A 14,117-nucleotide genomic window follows, 5' to 3' on the forward strand; every position below is an offset into this window, starting at 1 on the left:
GTGATGCTCACCTTGGCGCATGGCACAGTTCTGTCGGTATGAGGATTGATTGGCTAGCTGGGAGACACACCTTCCAGACGACCAATCAGCTTAGGTTTGTACACATTTATTCCAGCTCCTCCTCACAGAGGATGCCAGTTATACTCTCTCTAAAGTAATTTCTGGTTAAGTCAGCAGCTTATGATGTTTTCCTGGGTCTCAGCTCAGATAAGTGTGTTTGGTGATCTATTTTATCTGGGGTATAGTTACATCCTATCTTCTGAACATTTACTTGTGTAACATTTACCTATAGCCACATTCCCTGTTACCATCTAGAGAAAGTCAGGGTCACCCCAGGTTCTTGACATGGACTTGCCCTTATCAGGGCAGTGCCATGGTTTCAGGTGGGGTCTCCTTGCATTAATAGTTTAGGATCAGATTCCTCATTTCCCCTACTTTATGGTTTCCGTATATACTATTTTGTGTTATTTGCGTTTGTATTATGTGTGTATAATAATACATTAACTCCTTAATGACGCGGCCCCTTTTTTTTTCAATTTTCGTTTTTCCTCCTCCCTTTAAAAAAATCGTAAATCCTTTCAAAAGGCCCCCGGCAGCTATGACATCTGCACGGCTCCCCCGATCTCATCGATTGACAGCTGACGCCCGCGCTGTATGCAGAGAGGTCGCCCCCCCCGACCTCTCTGCATACATACCCCGAAGCTCCAGGACGTAAATGTACGTCCTGGAGTGGGAAGGGGTTAAAGAGTGATTTGCACTGTAAAAACAGCCTGTATTTCATGATCCCAGAGATGGTCTTAATTCTATTCTGTTGAATGTACCCACATTTATTATTTATTACTACATAGTGCTGTACAGAAATGGTCATTATTAACCCCTTAACGCTACATTATCCAACTTCTCTTTTATTATATCATTTAAAACAAGCAGATACACATTTTGGGGTAGGCCCCTTCACTAGTTTACAGAAAATAAAAAAAATATGCAGAAATTCATTGTCAGATAGGGGAAAAAAAGACAGGAGAAGGACCCTCTAAAATATAAACCCAGACCCCTATATATATATAAATATATATTAAAACTCCATCCCAGACCCTAGATACTTACACAGAGTAGCTTACATTCTCCTCCTCTGTGGAACCTCGCTGTTGTGCGCTCTGACTTCATGACCTGCATACATTCGTGCCTACAGAGATTACTGCACGATGTAATATCATTCCGATTTTTGCCATGATGTGAGGCAGAAAAAACTATGATGCAACTGCAATGTGCATAAAATCTTAGATTCCAATCCATCACTGGATTTTAGTACATTAATAAAATAATGCCCATAAGTCTGTCAGTCTTCCCCCCACCGCAGCCAGCACATGTCAGTTCTTCTCACTGTCTGTGGTCCGTGGTGCGTCCTCCGGCGAAAAAAAAACTCTTGTAGTGGCAGAGATCTCCTCTGCTCTCCCTCCCTAAAGGCAACGTCCATAGCAGCTGGGCAGCAGGTGTGGGACGTAGGTGCGCCCCGGGTCTCAGGACTGACATGGCTGGATGTCACCTCACCATCAGACTGCATAAGCCGCTGTCTCCGGCACCTGTCTGGCTGCCGATGTTACTCCTTCTTTGCTGGGCGCTCTAGCAGGTGTTGCAGGAGCATGAGCTGCTGGTGTCCCGTAGTGCTGCAGCCAATCCACAGCTGGGGGCAGACCCCTGTAACTGATGCAGAATAATTCACTGCTGGGGGCGGTCCCCTGTCACTGACCCAGGCCAACCCATGTCTCCACCCTTAGTTTCAGTGGAGACATAATGCACCACTACCGTTAAGTTTTTAAGGGGTTAAGCATACAAGTGGCCCATAAACATCCATCGGCTCATCACTGTATAATATATGCTAAGTATAGTATATGTAAACGCAGCCTAAGTGTTTCGAAGAACCTGAAACATGAGAATGCATAAACACAGCAGGATATAATAAGAAAAGGTTTGGATACTTTTCTTCATTTGTACTCGTGTAACTGTCAGAGTGTTGATGTTCCAGTGAAGCTCTCCTTTGTAACACCTCAACAAAACTCACTTCACATTATATAAGCAACATAATTAGGCTTTGAAGTTGTAATAATTAGCCCTGGGATTAAGTGAATGGAGGCTTCTACAGCTCATGAACATTACTTATTATGGCTCCAAGTAATGTCTCCCAGGTCTCACTCACACAAACGTATTTTATGCACATGACAAGAAAAACACGTGCCCAATCAAATCTACTGTTGTGTATTTGCCAGCAAATACATGGGGCCTTCTGCGTGCGTTAATACACACTGTGTTTGTGTGCACAAAAATGAGAATGAGCCGATGATATATGCAGGCGTAAGCGACCAAAATGTGATTATATCCGTGGGAACGAGTCATATAAACAGAGCCCAGTCCGCAGTCAAAACGTACCGCGCAACGTTCCAGTCGTTGTAACGCTGCTGCTGGTTCATAGAGTTGTATGTACATTACAGGAAGTTAACTCGTTAGATGTCTAAACAAGGGGTGCCCGCCTCTTCTCCCGAGTCTGGTACTGTACATTACAGGACTTTGGTTCTTGTTAGATGTATAGATGAGGGGTGCCCGCCTCTTTTTTCATGTCTGGTACTGTACTTTACAGGACATTGGTTCTTGTTAGATGTCTAGACAAGGGGTGCCCGCCTCTTCTCCCGAGTCTGGTACTGTACATTACAGGACTTTGGTTCTTGTTAGATGTATAGATGAGGGGTGCCCGCCTCTTTTTTCATGTCTGGTACTGTACTTTACAGGACATTGGTTCTTGTTAGATGTCTAGACAAGGGGTGCCCGCCTCTTCTCCCGAGTCTGGTACTGTACATTACAGGAAGTTGGCTCTTGTTAGATGTCTAGACGAGGGGTGCCCGCCTCTTCTTCCAGGTGTGGTATTGTACATTACAGAACGTTGGTTCTTGTTAGATGTCTAGACAAGGGGTGCCCGCCCCTTCTCCCAGGTCTGGTACTGTACTTTACAGGACATTGGTTCTTGTTAGATGTCTAAACGAGGGGTGCCTGCCTCTTCTTCCAGGTCTAGTACTGTACATTACAGGACGCTGGTTCTTGTTAGATGTATAGATGAGGGGTGCCCGCCTCTTCTCCCGAGTCTGGTACTTTACATTACAGGACTTTGGTTCTTGTTAGATGTATAGATGAGGGGTGCCCGCCTCTTTTTTCATGTCTGGTACTGTACTTTACAGGACGTTGGTTCTTGTTAGATGTCTAGACAAGGGGTGCCCGCCTCTTCTCCCAGGTCTGGTACTGTAAATTACAGGAAGTTGGCTCTTGTTAGATGTCTAGACGAGGGGTGCCCGCCTCTTCTTCCAGGTGTGGTACTGTACATTACAGAACGTTGGTTCTTGTTAGATGTCTAGACAAGGGGTGCCCGCCCCTTCTCCCAGGTCTGGTACTGTACATTACAGGACATTGGTTCTTGTTAGATGTCTAAACGAGGGTGCCTCCCTCTTCTTCCAGGTCTGGTACTGTACATTACAGGACGCTGGTTCTTGTTAGATGTCTAGACAAGGGGTGCCCGCCTCTTCTCCCCAGTCTGGTACTGTACTTTACAGGACATTGGTTCTTGTTAGATGTCTAAACGAGGGGTACCGGCCTCTTCTCCCGCGTCTGGTACTGTACATTACAGGAAGTTGGCTCTTGTTAGATGTGTAGTCGAGGGGTGCCCGCTTTTTCTTCTGGGTCTGGTACTGTACATTACAGGAAGTTGGCCCTTGTTAGATGTGCCAATGGGGGGGTGCCCACCTCTTCTCCCAGGTCTGGTACTGTACATTAGAGGAAGTTGGCTTTTGTTTGATGTGTAGTCAAGGGGTGCCCACCTCTTTTTCCTGGTCATTACTCTACATTACAGGAAGTTGGCTCTTGTTAGATGTGCAGACAAGATTGCCCACCTTCTCCTGGATCTGGTACTGTACATTAGAGGAAGTTGGCTCTTGTTAAATGTGTAGACAAGGGGTGCCAGCTTCTTCTTCCGGGTCTGGTACTGTACATTACTGGAAGCTAGCTCTTGTTAGATGTGTAGACAAGAGGTGCCAGCTTCTTCTTCCGGGTCTGGTACTGTACATTACAGGAAGGTATCTCTTGTTAGATGTGCAGATGAGGGGTGCCCACCTCATCTCCTGGGTCTGGTACTGTACAGTAGAGGAAGTTGGCTCTTGTTAGATGTGTAGACGAGGGGTGCCCGCTTCTTCTCCCAGGTCTGGTACTGTACATTACAGGACTTTGGCTCTTGTTAGATGTGTAGTCGACGGGTGCTCACTTCTTATTTCTGATCTGGTACTGTACATTACAGGAAGTTGGCTCTTGTTAGATGTGCAGACAAGGTTGCCCACCTCTTCTCCTGGGTCTGGTACTGTATATTAGTGGAAGTTGGCCCTTGTTAGATGTGTAGTCGAGGGGTACCGGCCTCTTCTTCCTGGTCTGGTATTGTACATTACAAGAAGCTGGCTCTTGTTAAGGCTGGTTTACATGGGCCGATCATCGCTCAAAGATCGCTCAAATGACAGTTGGAGTGACAGCTTTGAGCGATCATTTTGCATAAAGTATTAAGTAGCTACCCTGAACACAGTTAATAGCCCGAGGCTCTTGTTAGATGTGTAGACGAAGGGCACCTATCCTTTCTGAGTCCGGTACCATACATTACAGGATGTTTGGTTTTGTTAGATGTACCTCTTCTTCCCGGTCAGGCACAGTACATTACAGGATTTTGGCTCTTGTTAGATGTGTAAATGAGGCATGCCCACCTCTTCTTCCAGGTCTGGTACTGTACATTACAGGACGTTGGCTCTTGTTAGAGTTGCCTCTTCTTCCGGGTCAGGCACTGTACATTACAGGAAGTTGGCTCCTGCTAGATGTGTAAACGGGGCGTGCCCACCTCTTCTTTCTGGTCTGGTACTGTACATTACAGGAAGTTGGCTCTTATTAGATGTATAGATGGGGGTGCCTGACTCTGCTTCTAGGTCTGGTACTGTACATTACAGGAAGTTAGCTCTTGTTAGATGTGTGGACGAGGAGTGCCCACCTCTTTTTCCGGGCCTGGTACTGTACATTATATTAGATAAGGCACCTTTTTTCAGGTCAAGTACTGTGCATTACAGGAAGTTGTCTCTTGTTAAATGTGTGCTTGAGGGGTGCCCACCTCTTTTTCTGGGTCTGGTACTGTACATTACATAAAATTGGCTCTTGTTAGATGTATAGACAAGGGGTGCCCGCCTCTTCTTCCAGGTCAGGCATTGTACATTACAGAATGTTGTCTCTTGTTAGACGTGTAGACGAGGCATGCCACCTCTCCTTCAGGGTCTGGTACTGTACATTACGGGACGTTGGCTTTTGTTAGATGTGTAGATAAGGGGTGCCCACCTCTTCTTCCGGGTCTGGTACTGTACATTACAGGAAGTTGGCTCTTGTTAGATGTGTAGACGGGGAGGTGCCTGCCTCTTCTTTCGGGTCTGGTAATGTACATTACTGGAATTTGGCTCCTGTTAGATGTGTAGTCAAGGGGTGCTGGAAAAATGAAGAGATGTAATAGGATGGCCTTAAAAGCCTAATTACATTGCTCATAGCACTAATATGCCAGTGGCATAGCTATTCACCTGGGGCATCCCAGCACAAACTGGGGATTGGTATACTGTGATATTATTTCTATTCATTTTTCTATCTTTTTTCAGCTTATTTCCCTTCTGCTTGTTCAGTATGTCACATTGAACTTCCATGAAAATGATATCATAGAGTTACTCGACTCCCATGGCAAAGAACTAAGCAATGAAGGCCTTATGGAACCAGAGCAGCAGGCGATGGCATTTAGTGAAGAAATCCAGGACCTAAAAACTTCAAGCTTAGAAAAGCTTTTTGCGAAAGAGTTAGCTGATGCTTTTCAACTTATTGAAGCAGGAATGGCAAAATTAGAGAAAGATCCTGAAGCAGAGAGGTTCATCACAGTTTACCATACAATTACCGAAGGCCTGAGATGCTGCAAGGCTATTTATTAGGCCAAAAAAAGAAAAGCACTCTGCAAATCTCCCTTGATGCCTACTGCAAGAAACGTACTCTAGCAGCAGAATCCACTCTGACTCTCCAATACCGCTCCCATCCTCTCCAACAAGTCCATCATCCTTTACCAAGATTGTTTAGGCTGGGTTCAAACGGGACGTATTTGCTGTTTTGTTTTTTTTCCCTACACTGACTTTTAGTCGATTTTCCATGTGTACATCCTGCAAGCAAAATCCGTGGTCAAGATGAGCTGAAGTACCGTGTTTATTAATGCATGTTTTAAGCGTATTTTCTGCACGGAATTTCCACAACAGACACAAGCGTTTATATCCACAGCTGCATTTATGTCTTGTACGAATAATTTGCTGCAGATCCGCAATGTTTTTCGCATCAAAACACAAACATGCGTAAAACGCGTCAGAAATCCACAGTGTTTCACTGCAGCTATTAGGTTCTATTGAACCTAATAGCTCAATGTACTTGCTGAGGAATTCCACAGTGTGAAGTTACCCGTGGCATATCCTATTTGCTGCGGAAATACGCACGGACGGCTTCCATTGTAGTCAATGGAAGCCACCCGTCACGCTATACTTCCACTGTAGCACAGCGGAAGTATAGCGTGTATACGCACCCGCCCACCACCGGCCGCGTCATTTGACGCCGCCGGCACGTCACGTGACACTGCCGGCGTGTCATGCGCTATACTGCGCACGCGCGCTGGCAGTGTCATGCGGAAGCTAGGCAGCGGATCTGGATGCGAGTATGGGGTCTGTGGGGGGAAACGCCGTGACGGACTCTGCTACGGTATTCCGCTTGCGGAGGCCATCATGGCTATGTGCATGAGACCTTAAGGCCCTTTTACACGGCATGACTTGTCGGGCACAGATGCCTGACGGGTCGTCCCAGCAATATTTGTTTCTGTGCTTTTACACAGGAACGATCATCACTAGAGAATGGAGGTGGAGTGGATCAGGGATCATTCCGAACCACCTGCCTACATTCACAATAAAAAGGCAGTCGTTCAGGGTGACCAGCAGATGTAATATACTGGTATCATCATAGCTTAGTCCAGCATGCACCACCTCTAGCAGCTTATCAAAAGATGTCACCGACAAACAACAGAAGGAAGGGCACTTTTCAGAATGTTGTCTCAAGTCACTGTAAAGGCAAGTGAAATGGCCCTTACAGACTCACTGCAACATCAGAGGGTGAACCCAGAACTTCCGCTTCCTCCTAATAGGCTCTTCCTCTAGCATGGGACGTAGCTCTCCAAAAGGTGAAGGCCAGTACCTGAGCCAAACGTACATCACCTTCAAGAGAAGATATCATCTCAAGATCACAACTACCTCACAAATCTCAAGAAGTGTAGGAAAGCCCAAGAAAATGGCACCTGTGTGATCACGTGACGCTTTGATGAGTGTTTTCTGTCATCTGGGACAGTTCTGACATCATTTACGTTTCATTTTTTTTTTGCGCATGTAATATATGCAGTACATACGCAGGCAATACGTGCGCAAAAAAGTGCATGTGCAGAAAATACGCAAAAACAAAAAACAGATCCACACATAGTAAAAATATTGCCTGTTTTGTAGAGAAAATACACGTACGTCTGTGTGAGGCTTCATAGAGATTCTTTAAACCATAATCAGTTTGACGCTGGCTAGACTGCGGTACGGAGTCTAAGGAATCTCCCAGTTCTTCACCATTAACCCCAACAAGGAGGTAGGGTGCTTTCTTGTTGTACTACCAAGTTGCAGTCCGTAGAACAGTTACCAAATAATGGCAGTAGTGCTGAAGCAGTAACAGTATAGTCAGGAATGGAAGCAAGGGTCATCACCAGGAGAGTGGTCAAAATGTGACAGACCAGAGGATATGCAAATAAGGGAGATGGCACGAAAGTCATTGTTACAAGGCTTGTGTAAAGAGTCTAACACTGACTTGCAGGAATGCTACCTTCCAATAGGTGGCGCTGCAGATGTATTGTTCCATCTCCCTTATCTGCATATTACCCAGAGGAGAATGAATGGCCTCCTCACTCACTCACCTTCTAGGTGCTCTCTCTAAGGAGAAAATATAGCATTCCAGAACAGAGGATGAGACGGAAGAATAGGCAAAGAGCCTAGAACCAGAGCCAGGAGAAGAAGAGGTATAGGAAGAACAGTTGAATGGGCAAGAATATCTAGGAATATGGCTGAGATCAAGGAAAGGATTAAACTGGAGACAGAATCAGGATCCAGGCAAAAGTAAAATATCTTAATCTGCAGGTGATGTGGAGCTGAAATACCCTTTAAATAGGCCACTAGGACCTGAAATAATCTTTGGTCTTGGTTGTCTAACCAAAGAGCATTCGATGCCTCAGGGCCAATGCCACCTTCTTCAGCAACATAAGATCATACACTCTGGTATTTGCATCTGACGTCTGCAATTCTTTCTACTAAAATATCATCTGTCTGAGCTCCAACCTCTGATTACCTGGAACAGAAAAAAAAAATAAAAAATATATATATATATATATATATAGGGTACATTCCCATGGGACAGAAATGCTGTGAAATTTCCGCAGCATTTCCATATCCAAAAGAGAGTCAAAATCCGCACCTATGAGTGTGGATTTTGACTTGAAATCAGCTGCACAACCACATCTAATTTCAGAAGATACAGCGCTCCTCCTCGCCTATCAGCGCATCTCAGCACCTGGCGGCCTGTAGTAAGCACCGCCTCGCTGGTCAGTTAAAGGCACATCCGCATCACCTGAGCTGAGTGCGGCGCTCACTACAGGTCATTTGGATATGCGGACAGTGAAGATTTCGGAAATGAGGAGTAGTGTGGTATCTTCGGAAATCAACTACTGATACGCATGTGATTGCGAGTCAAAATCCGCAGTGAGGTTGTGGATTTTAACTCTGTTTGGGATGTGGAAATGCTGAAGAATCAGTCAGCACCTTTATACTGCCCTCTCTGGAGGAATGACAAAGACAGATGCACAAAAAAGTATGCGTGTGTGTGCACCGATTAGCTCACACACACACACACACACCTTCACAGATTCCCACGCCCCTGTCCGAGCGAGCTCTATGGGTGAGCATCTCCCCAGGACTTGTGTGATCTGCGAGCATCCCCCATGGATAGGACATCTGTGCGGCAGTGGTGGTGACCTGGTTGTGTGCAGCCTCCATCCTCTTCCTTCGTGGTCCTGTGTCTGCCACCGGAGGAGAGAGCAGCCCTGGCTAACGCCCGATTTTCACTGACCTACGAGCGTGGCTTGGTGAGAGGGAGGAGCCGTCGGGGAGAGGAGACTACAGTCGAGAGAGGGGCGCAGCATGGATGGCGAAAGTGGGGCTTGCAGCAGGGGACAGGAGCAGAGATGTGTGAGCTGTCAGAGGGGATGGGCCGGTATATGTGTGTATGGGGGGACATGTACGAGATGTATGGACGTGGGCATGGGAATCCGTGAATGTGTGTTTGCAGGAACCAATCAGCAGCTGTGGGCATGACCTGGGCATTACCTGTAGTTCAGCCCGGCCAACCATGTCTTCCGGTGGAGACATACTACACTAGTACCAACTGAGGCTTAGCTTAAAGGAGCAGCAAAACTATTACACCTTTTCTTTGAAGTGCAGCTGAATATTAATAAAATAAAATTCTTAGTAGAATTCTCCATTTATGAATATGAACATCTGTGATTGGACTCCAGGGAATTAAAGATTTCTCTCCATAACCCATAAGGTGTTCCTGATGTTTGGCCTAATACTGGTAGCTTTCTGATACGGAATAACTGAGAATACAATTTATAAATAGTCTGAGACTTCTATAATGGCACCAGTGGATTAGTTACAGTATGCTCCAACAAGTGGCTATTGATTGCCTGTCACAGAGCACAACCATCCAATTATACTTCAGCATCAAGGGCAGGCATACAAGAAAGCAACCAGCCCAAAGAGGTGGGGAAGCCCAGAGATGCAAGGACTACATAAAAGATTACTCTTCGTGATCTTATCAAGAGACAGCATCCTTGCATCACTGCGTCACTCGCTTGTGAAAAAGCAAAGCCACGTGAAAACTGCACGAAAAATTGTTCCCTTTTTCACGAACCGCAATCTCCCGTGTGAATAAGGCCTGAGGCCAGGGCCGGCTCCAGGTTTATGTGCGCCCTTGGGCAACAGAGTCTTAGTGTGCCGCTTTGCGGTGTGACAACCCAAGCAGCAGTAAATGCGCAATGACGCATACAATGACCATATAATGGTAGATATCAGCTCTACAGAGATGTGTTGTAGACCATATAAGTGATTGTAGTACTGTTGTATCCAGTGATCACAGGGGGCGCCCTCTCTGACTGCAGCGCAGCAAATAAATATATTGCCAGCAACAAAATCCTCACTGCTCGTTCCAGAGAGGCAACTTGATGCAGAATCACAGGATCCAGTCTTGAAGTAAAAATATAGGAAGGTTCAACAGCATACACAGTGAAAAAAGTACAGAAATTCTTTATTATTCCATACAAAACAGCAACATTTCAGCTAAGAAGCCTTCGTCAAACATAAAGACATGTTCAAATGACACACGTGTATAGCAAAGTGAGTAAACACCTATTTAGGCCCAAGCCATAAGGGCAGACAAATCTGCTTACAACATGGTAGAAACACCTCTGTAGCAGCATGCAGCTCCATCATCGCACCGCTTAGCATTAATTAGCATTCCTGATTGTTAAGCACACAGGCGTGGGAATTAATGACTGAATTTTAGGAGAGCAAGCGCCACCAAATTCCAATGCACAAACGCGTGAATTGCCCGCCAAATCTTATGAGACCTCGGGTGCAATTGCAAAGGCAAAAAATAAGTCTCGCGAGAGCATAGCGAGACAGCGTATAAAATAAAAATCACCTCCATAATGTTTGGTTGAGTGATGTACAGGCGAATCAAAACCCCCCCAGGATAACACTACCTGATCACTGGTGGACGACGTCACTAAAACAATCACAAAAAATCTTTTTAAAATCTTCTTATGTACAAACTGATACCCAGCAAAGCTGGTATATAGTATAACGGGCTATCCCAATGTAGGTACAGATGCTCCCCTACGTGCGAACAGGTTCCGTTTCAGGAACCTGTTCGCAAGTCCGAACAAATGTTTGTATGGAGCAGGATTGCGGGTGGATCCCGCTCCATACAACGTCGGGTGCCGGCTGTTCTTATAGCGGACACCTGGTGGCTGCAGTTCCAACGAGCTGCGCCGCTCGTCAGAACTGTTAACACTTTAAATACCTCTGTCAGAGTCGGAACTGCTGCTGCTGGGTGCCGGCTGTAAGAAACAGCCGGCACCTGATGTTCAGGTCTCATGTCCACTGCTAAAATAAAATTAAGAATCCGCAGCGTTTTTCCCGCAGCGTGATCCGCGCCCCATAGGGATGCATTGGACACCCTCAGGTAGTTAAATACCTGCGGATTGGGGATATCATTTTCCCCTGAGGCGCAGATTGCGTCTGCGGGAAAACACCCGCGGCACGCTCCATTTTTAGTGCGGGTCTCCCGCAGGGACGGCTCCCGCAGGCTTCTATTAAATCCTATGGAAGCCGTCCGGATCCGCAGCACACCCGTACCTGCATTTCTACTCTCCGGCGCAGTAGCTGGAGTTTAAAAAAAAAAAACGGAGTGCCTGGCGCATGCGCGCGGCACGCTGTCAGCATGAAAGAAGATCCGACCGCGACGGAGGGAAGATCTGCAGCGTCCGGACAGGTAAGTTTAATCTTCTTTTTAGCCTCATGTCTGCGGGAAAGGAGGGGCTGGCTGCAGGATTCTGCATGGAGAATCCGTGGCGGGCCTAATTTTCCCCGTGGACATGAGGCCTCAGGGAGCCCGTACAGTGTCCCGGGATAAGATCGCCGGACGCTGTGGGGTTGCTAGGCAGCCTGGGGCCTATGCAGAGTGCCTATCAAGTGCCTTTCAGAAGGCCCCAGGCTGCCTAGCAACCCCACAGCGTCCGGTGATCGGACTGGACAGGCTTCTTTCAGGCTTGATAGAAGCCTGTCCGGTCCCTGCACTGTATGATGTAATGTCATAGCATTACATCATACTGTGCAGAACAGATTGTTCGCAACTTGCAAAGTTGGTAAATCGAACATTCGCAAGTCGGGGACTATCTGTACAATAATGCTTGTTTCATATGCACCCGTATACCAAATACATCAAGACTGCACCAGAATTAGATGCCAAAAAACTAAGTAGAATTTATGAAACATTTTTGGATAAGAGATACATCACAGAAGATTCAAAATTAGTTAAATCAATATACCAAAGCATAGCAACAAGGAGCCTTCAATCTCAAATATATGGATAGATATTATATTTAGAGATGAGCGAGCGTACTCGGAAAAGCACTACTCGCTCGAGTAATTTGCTTTATCTGAGTATCGCTGTGCTCGTCCCTGAAGATTCGGGTGCCGCTGCGGCTGACAGGTGAGTCGCAGCGGGGAGCAGGGGAGAGCGGGCGGGAGAGAGGGAGAGGAAGATCTCCCCTCCGTTCCTCCCCGCTCTCCCCTGCAGCTCCCCGCTCCGTGCCGGCACCCGAATCTTCAGCAACGAGCACAGCGATACTCGGATAAAGCAAATTACTCGAGCGAGTAGTGCTTTTCCGAGTACGCTCGCTCATCTCTAATTATATTCTAAATTTAACCCCTAAGTGACCAAGCTTTTTCCGTTTTTCCATTTTCACTTTTTCCTCCCCCCTTTTAAAAAATTGTAACTCCTTTATTTATCCATCGACGTCGCTATATGAGGGCTTCTTTCTGCGGGACGAGTTGTATTTTTCAATGGTGCTATTTAATGTACCATATAATGTACTGAAAAACTTTTAAAAAATTCTATGTTGAGAGAAATGGAAAAAAAATGAAATTCCGCCATCTTTCAGTGCGCCTTGTTGTTACGGCGCACAAACTGCAACAAAAATGATCTAACTTTATTCTATGGGTAAGTATGACTACCACGATACCAAACTTATATACTGCTATACTACTTGTATTTTTTTTCAAAGATATTTCATTTTCTCAAATAATTTTTTCCCACCATCTTCTGCACACAATAGCTTTTTTTATTTTTCCGTCAACATAGTTGTGCAAGGGTTCATTTTTTGCAGGACGTTGGTATCATTTTGCAATAATTATGACTTTTTGACTGCTTTTTATTGCATTTTTTCTTGGAGACAGGGTGACCAAAAGAGCACATTTCTGGCGTTCTTTATTTTTTTTTTCTGACGACGTTCATCGTGCGGGCTAAGTAATGCAATTCTTTGATAGATCGGACTTTTGTAGATGCAGCAATATCAAGTATGTATTTTTGTTTTATTATTTAGATTATTTTATTACAAAAATGGCAAAAGGGTTTTTTTACTTTTATTTTTACTTTTTACAGAGGGGACAATAACTCGTGATGCTTTGATCGCTCCTGCAGTATAATGTAATGCCACAGCATTACATCATATTGGTTTTGGGCAGGCAGTCCTTCAAGCTACCCAACGGGGATGGCTTGATAGGCATTCTGCCATGACAGCCCTGGGCCCCGCGATCTCCCTCCATACACGTCGAGCATCTGCAGGATGTAAAAACATGTCAGGCAGGTCACTAAGGGGTTAATCTCTTCGCGGACATGCTGTCAAGAAGAAAGCTCCCTCTTAGTTCCTTCCTCTTGAGAGCCTCAATGCGGTCACCACCTCTAATGGAAGGAGGTACATGGTCTATAACATGGAAACGTAGCTGGTTCACTGAGTGTCCTTCTCTTCAGTGGAATGTCTAGGGACCGGCAAGTCATTAACACCTGTGCGTATAGAGCTCTTATGCGTAACAATCCTGGAAGGTACTTCCATCACCGTTTCCCCCACGTACATAAGCCCGCAAGGACAGGTGATAAAATATAGTACATAGGAAGAAGTACATGTATACCTACTCTTGATTTTGAGTGATTTATTTGTGAATGGATGATTGAATTTACAGACCCTCAGGAGGTTATTACAGCATGAACAGTTAAGGCAGGGACAATTACTAACTGTAGGAGGAAACAAAAAGGTTGACTATACCTACCCGATAATCAGGTTTTCG

This window comes from Eleutherodactylus coqui, chromosome 2, assembly GCF_035609145.1.
Source record: "Eleutherodactylus coqui strain aEleCoq1 chromosome 2, aEleCoq1.hap1, whole genome shotgun sequence".
Lineage (NCBI taxonomy): Eukaryota > Metazoa > Chordata > Amphibia > Anura > Eleutherodactylidae > Eleutherodactylus > Eleutherodactylus coqui.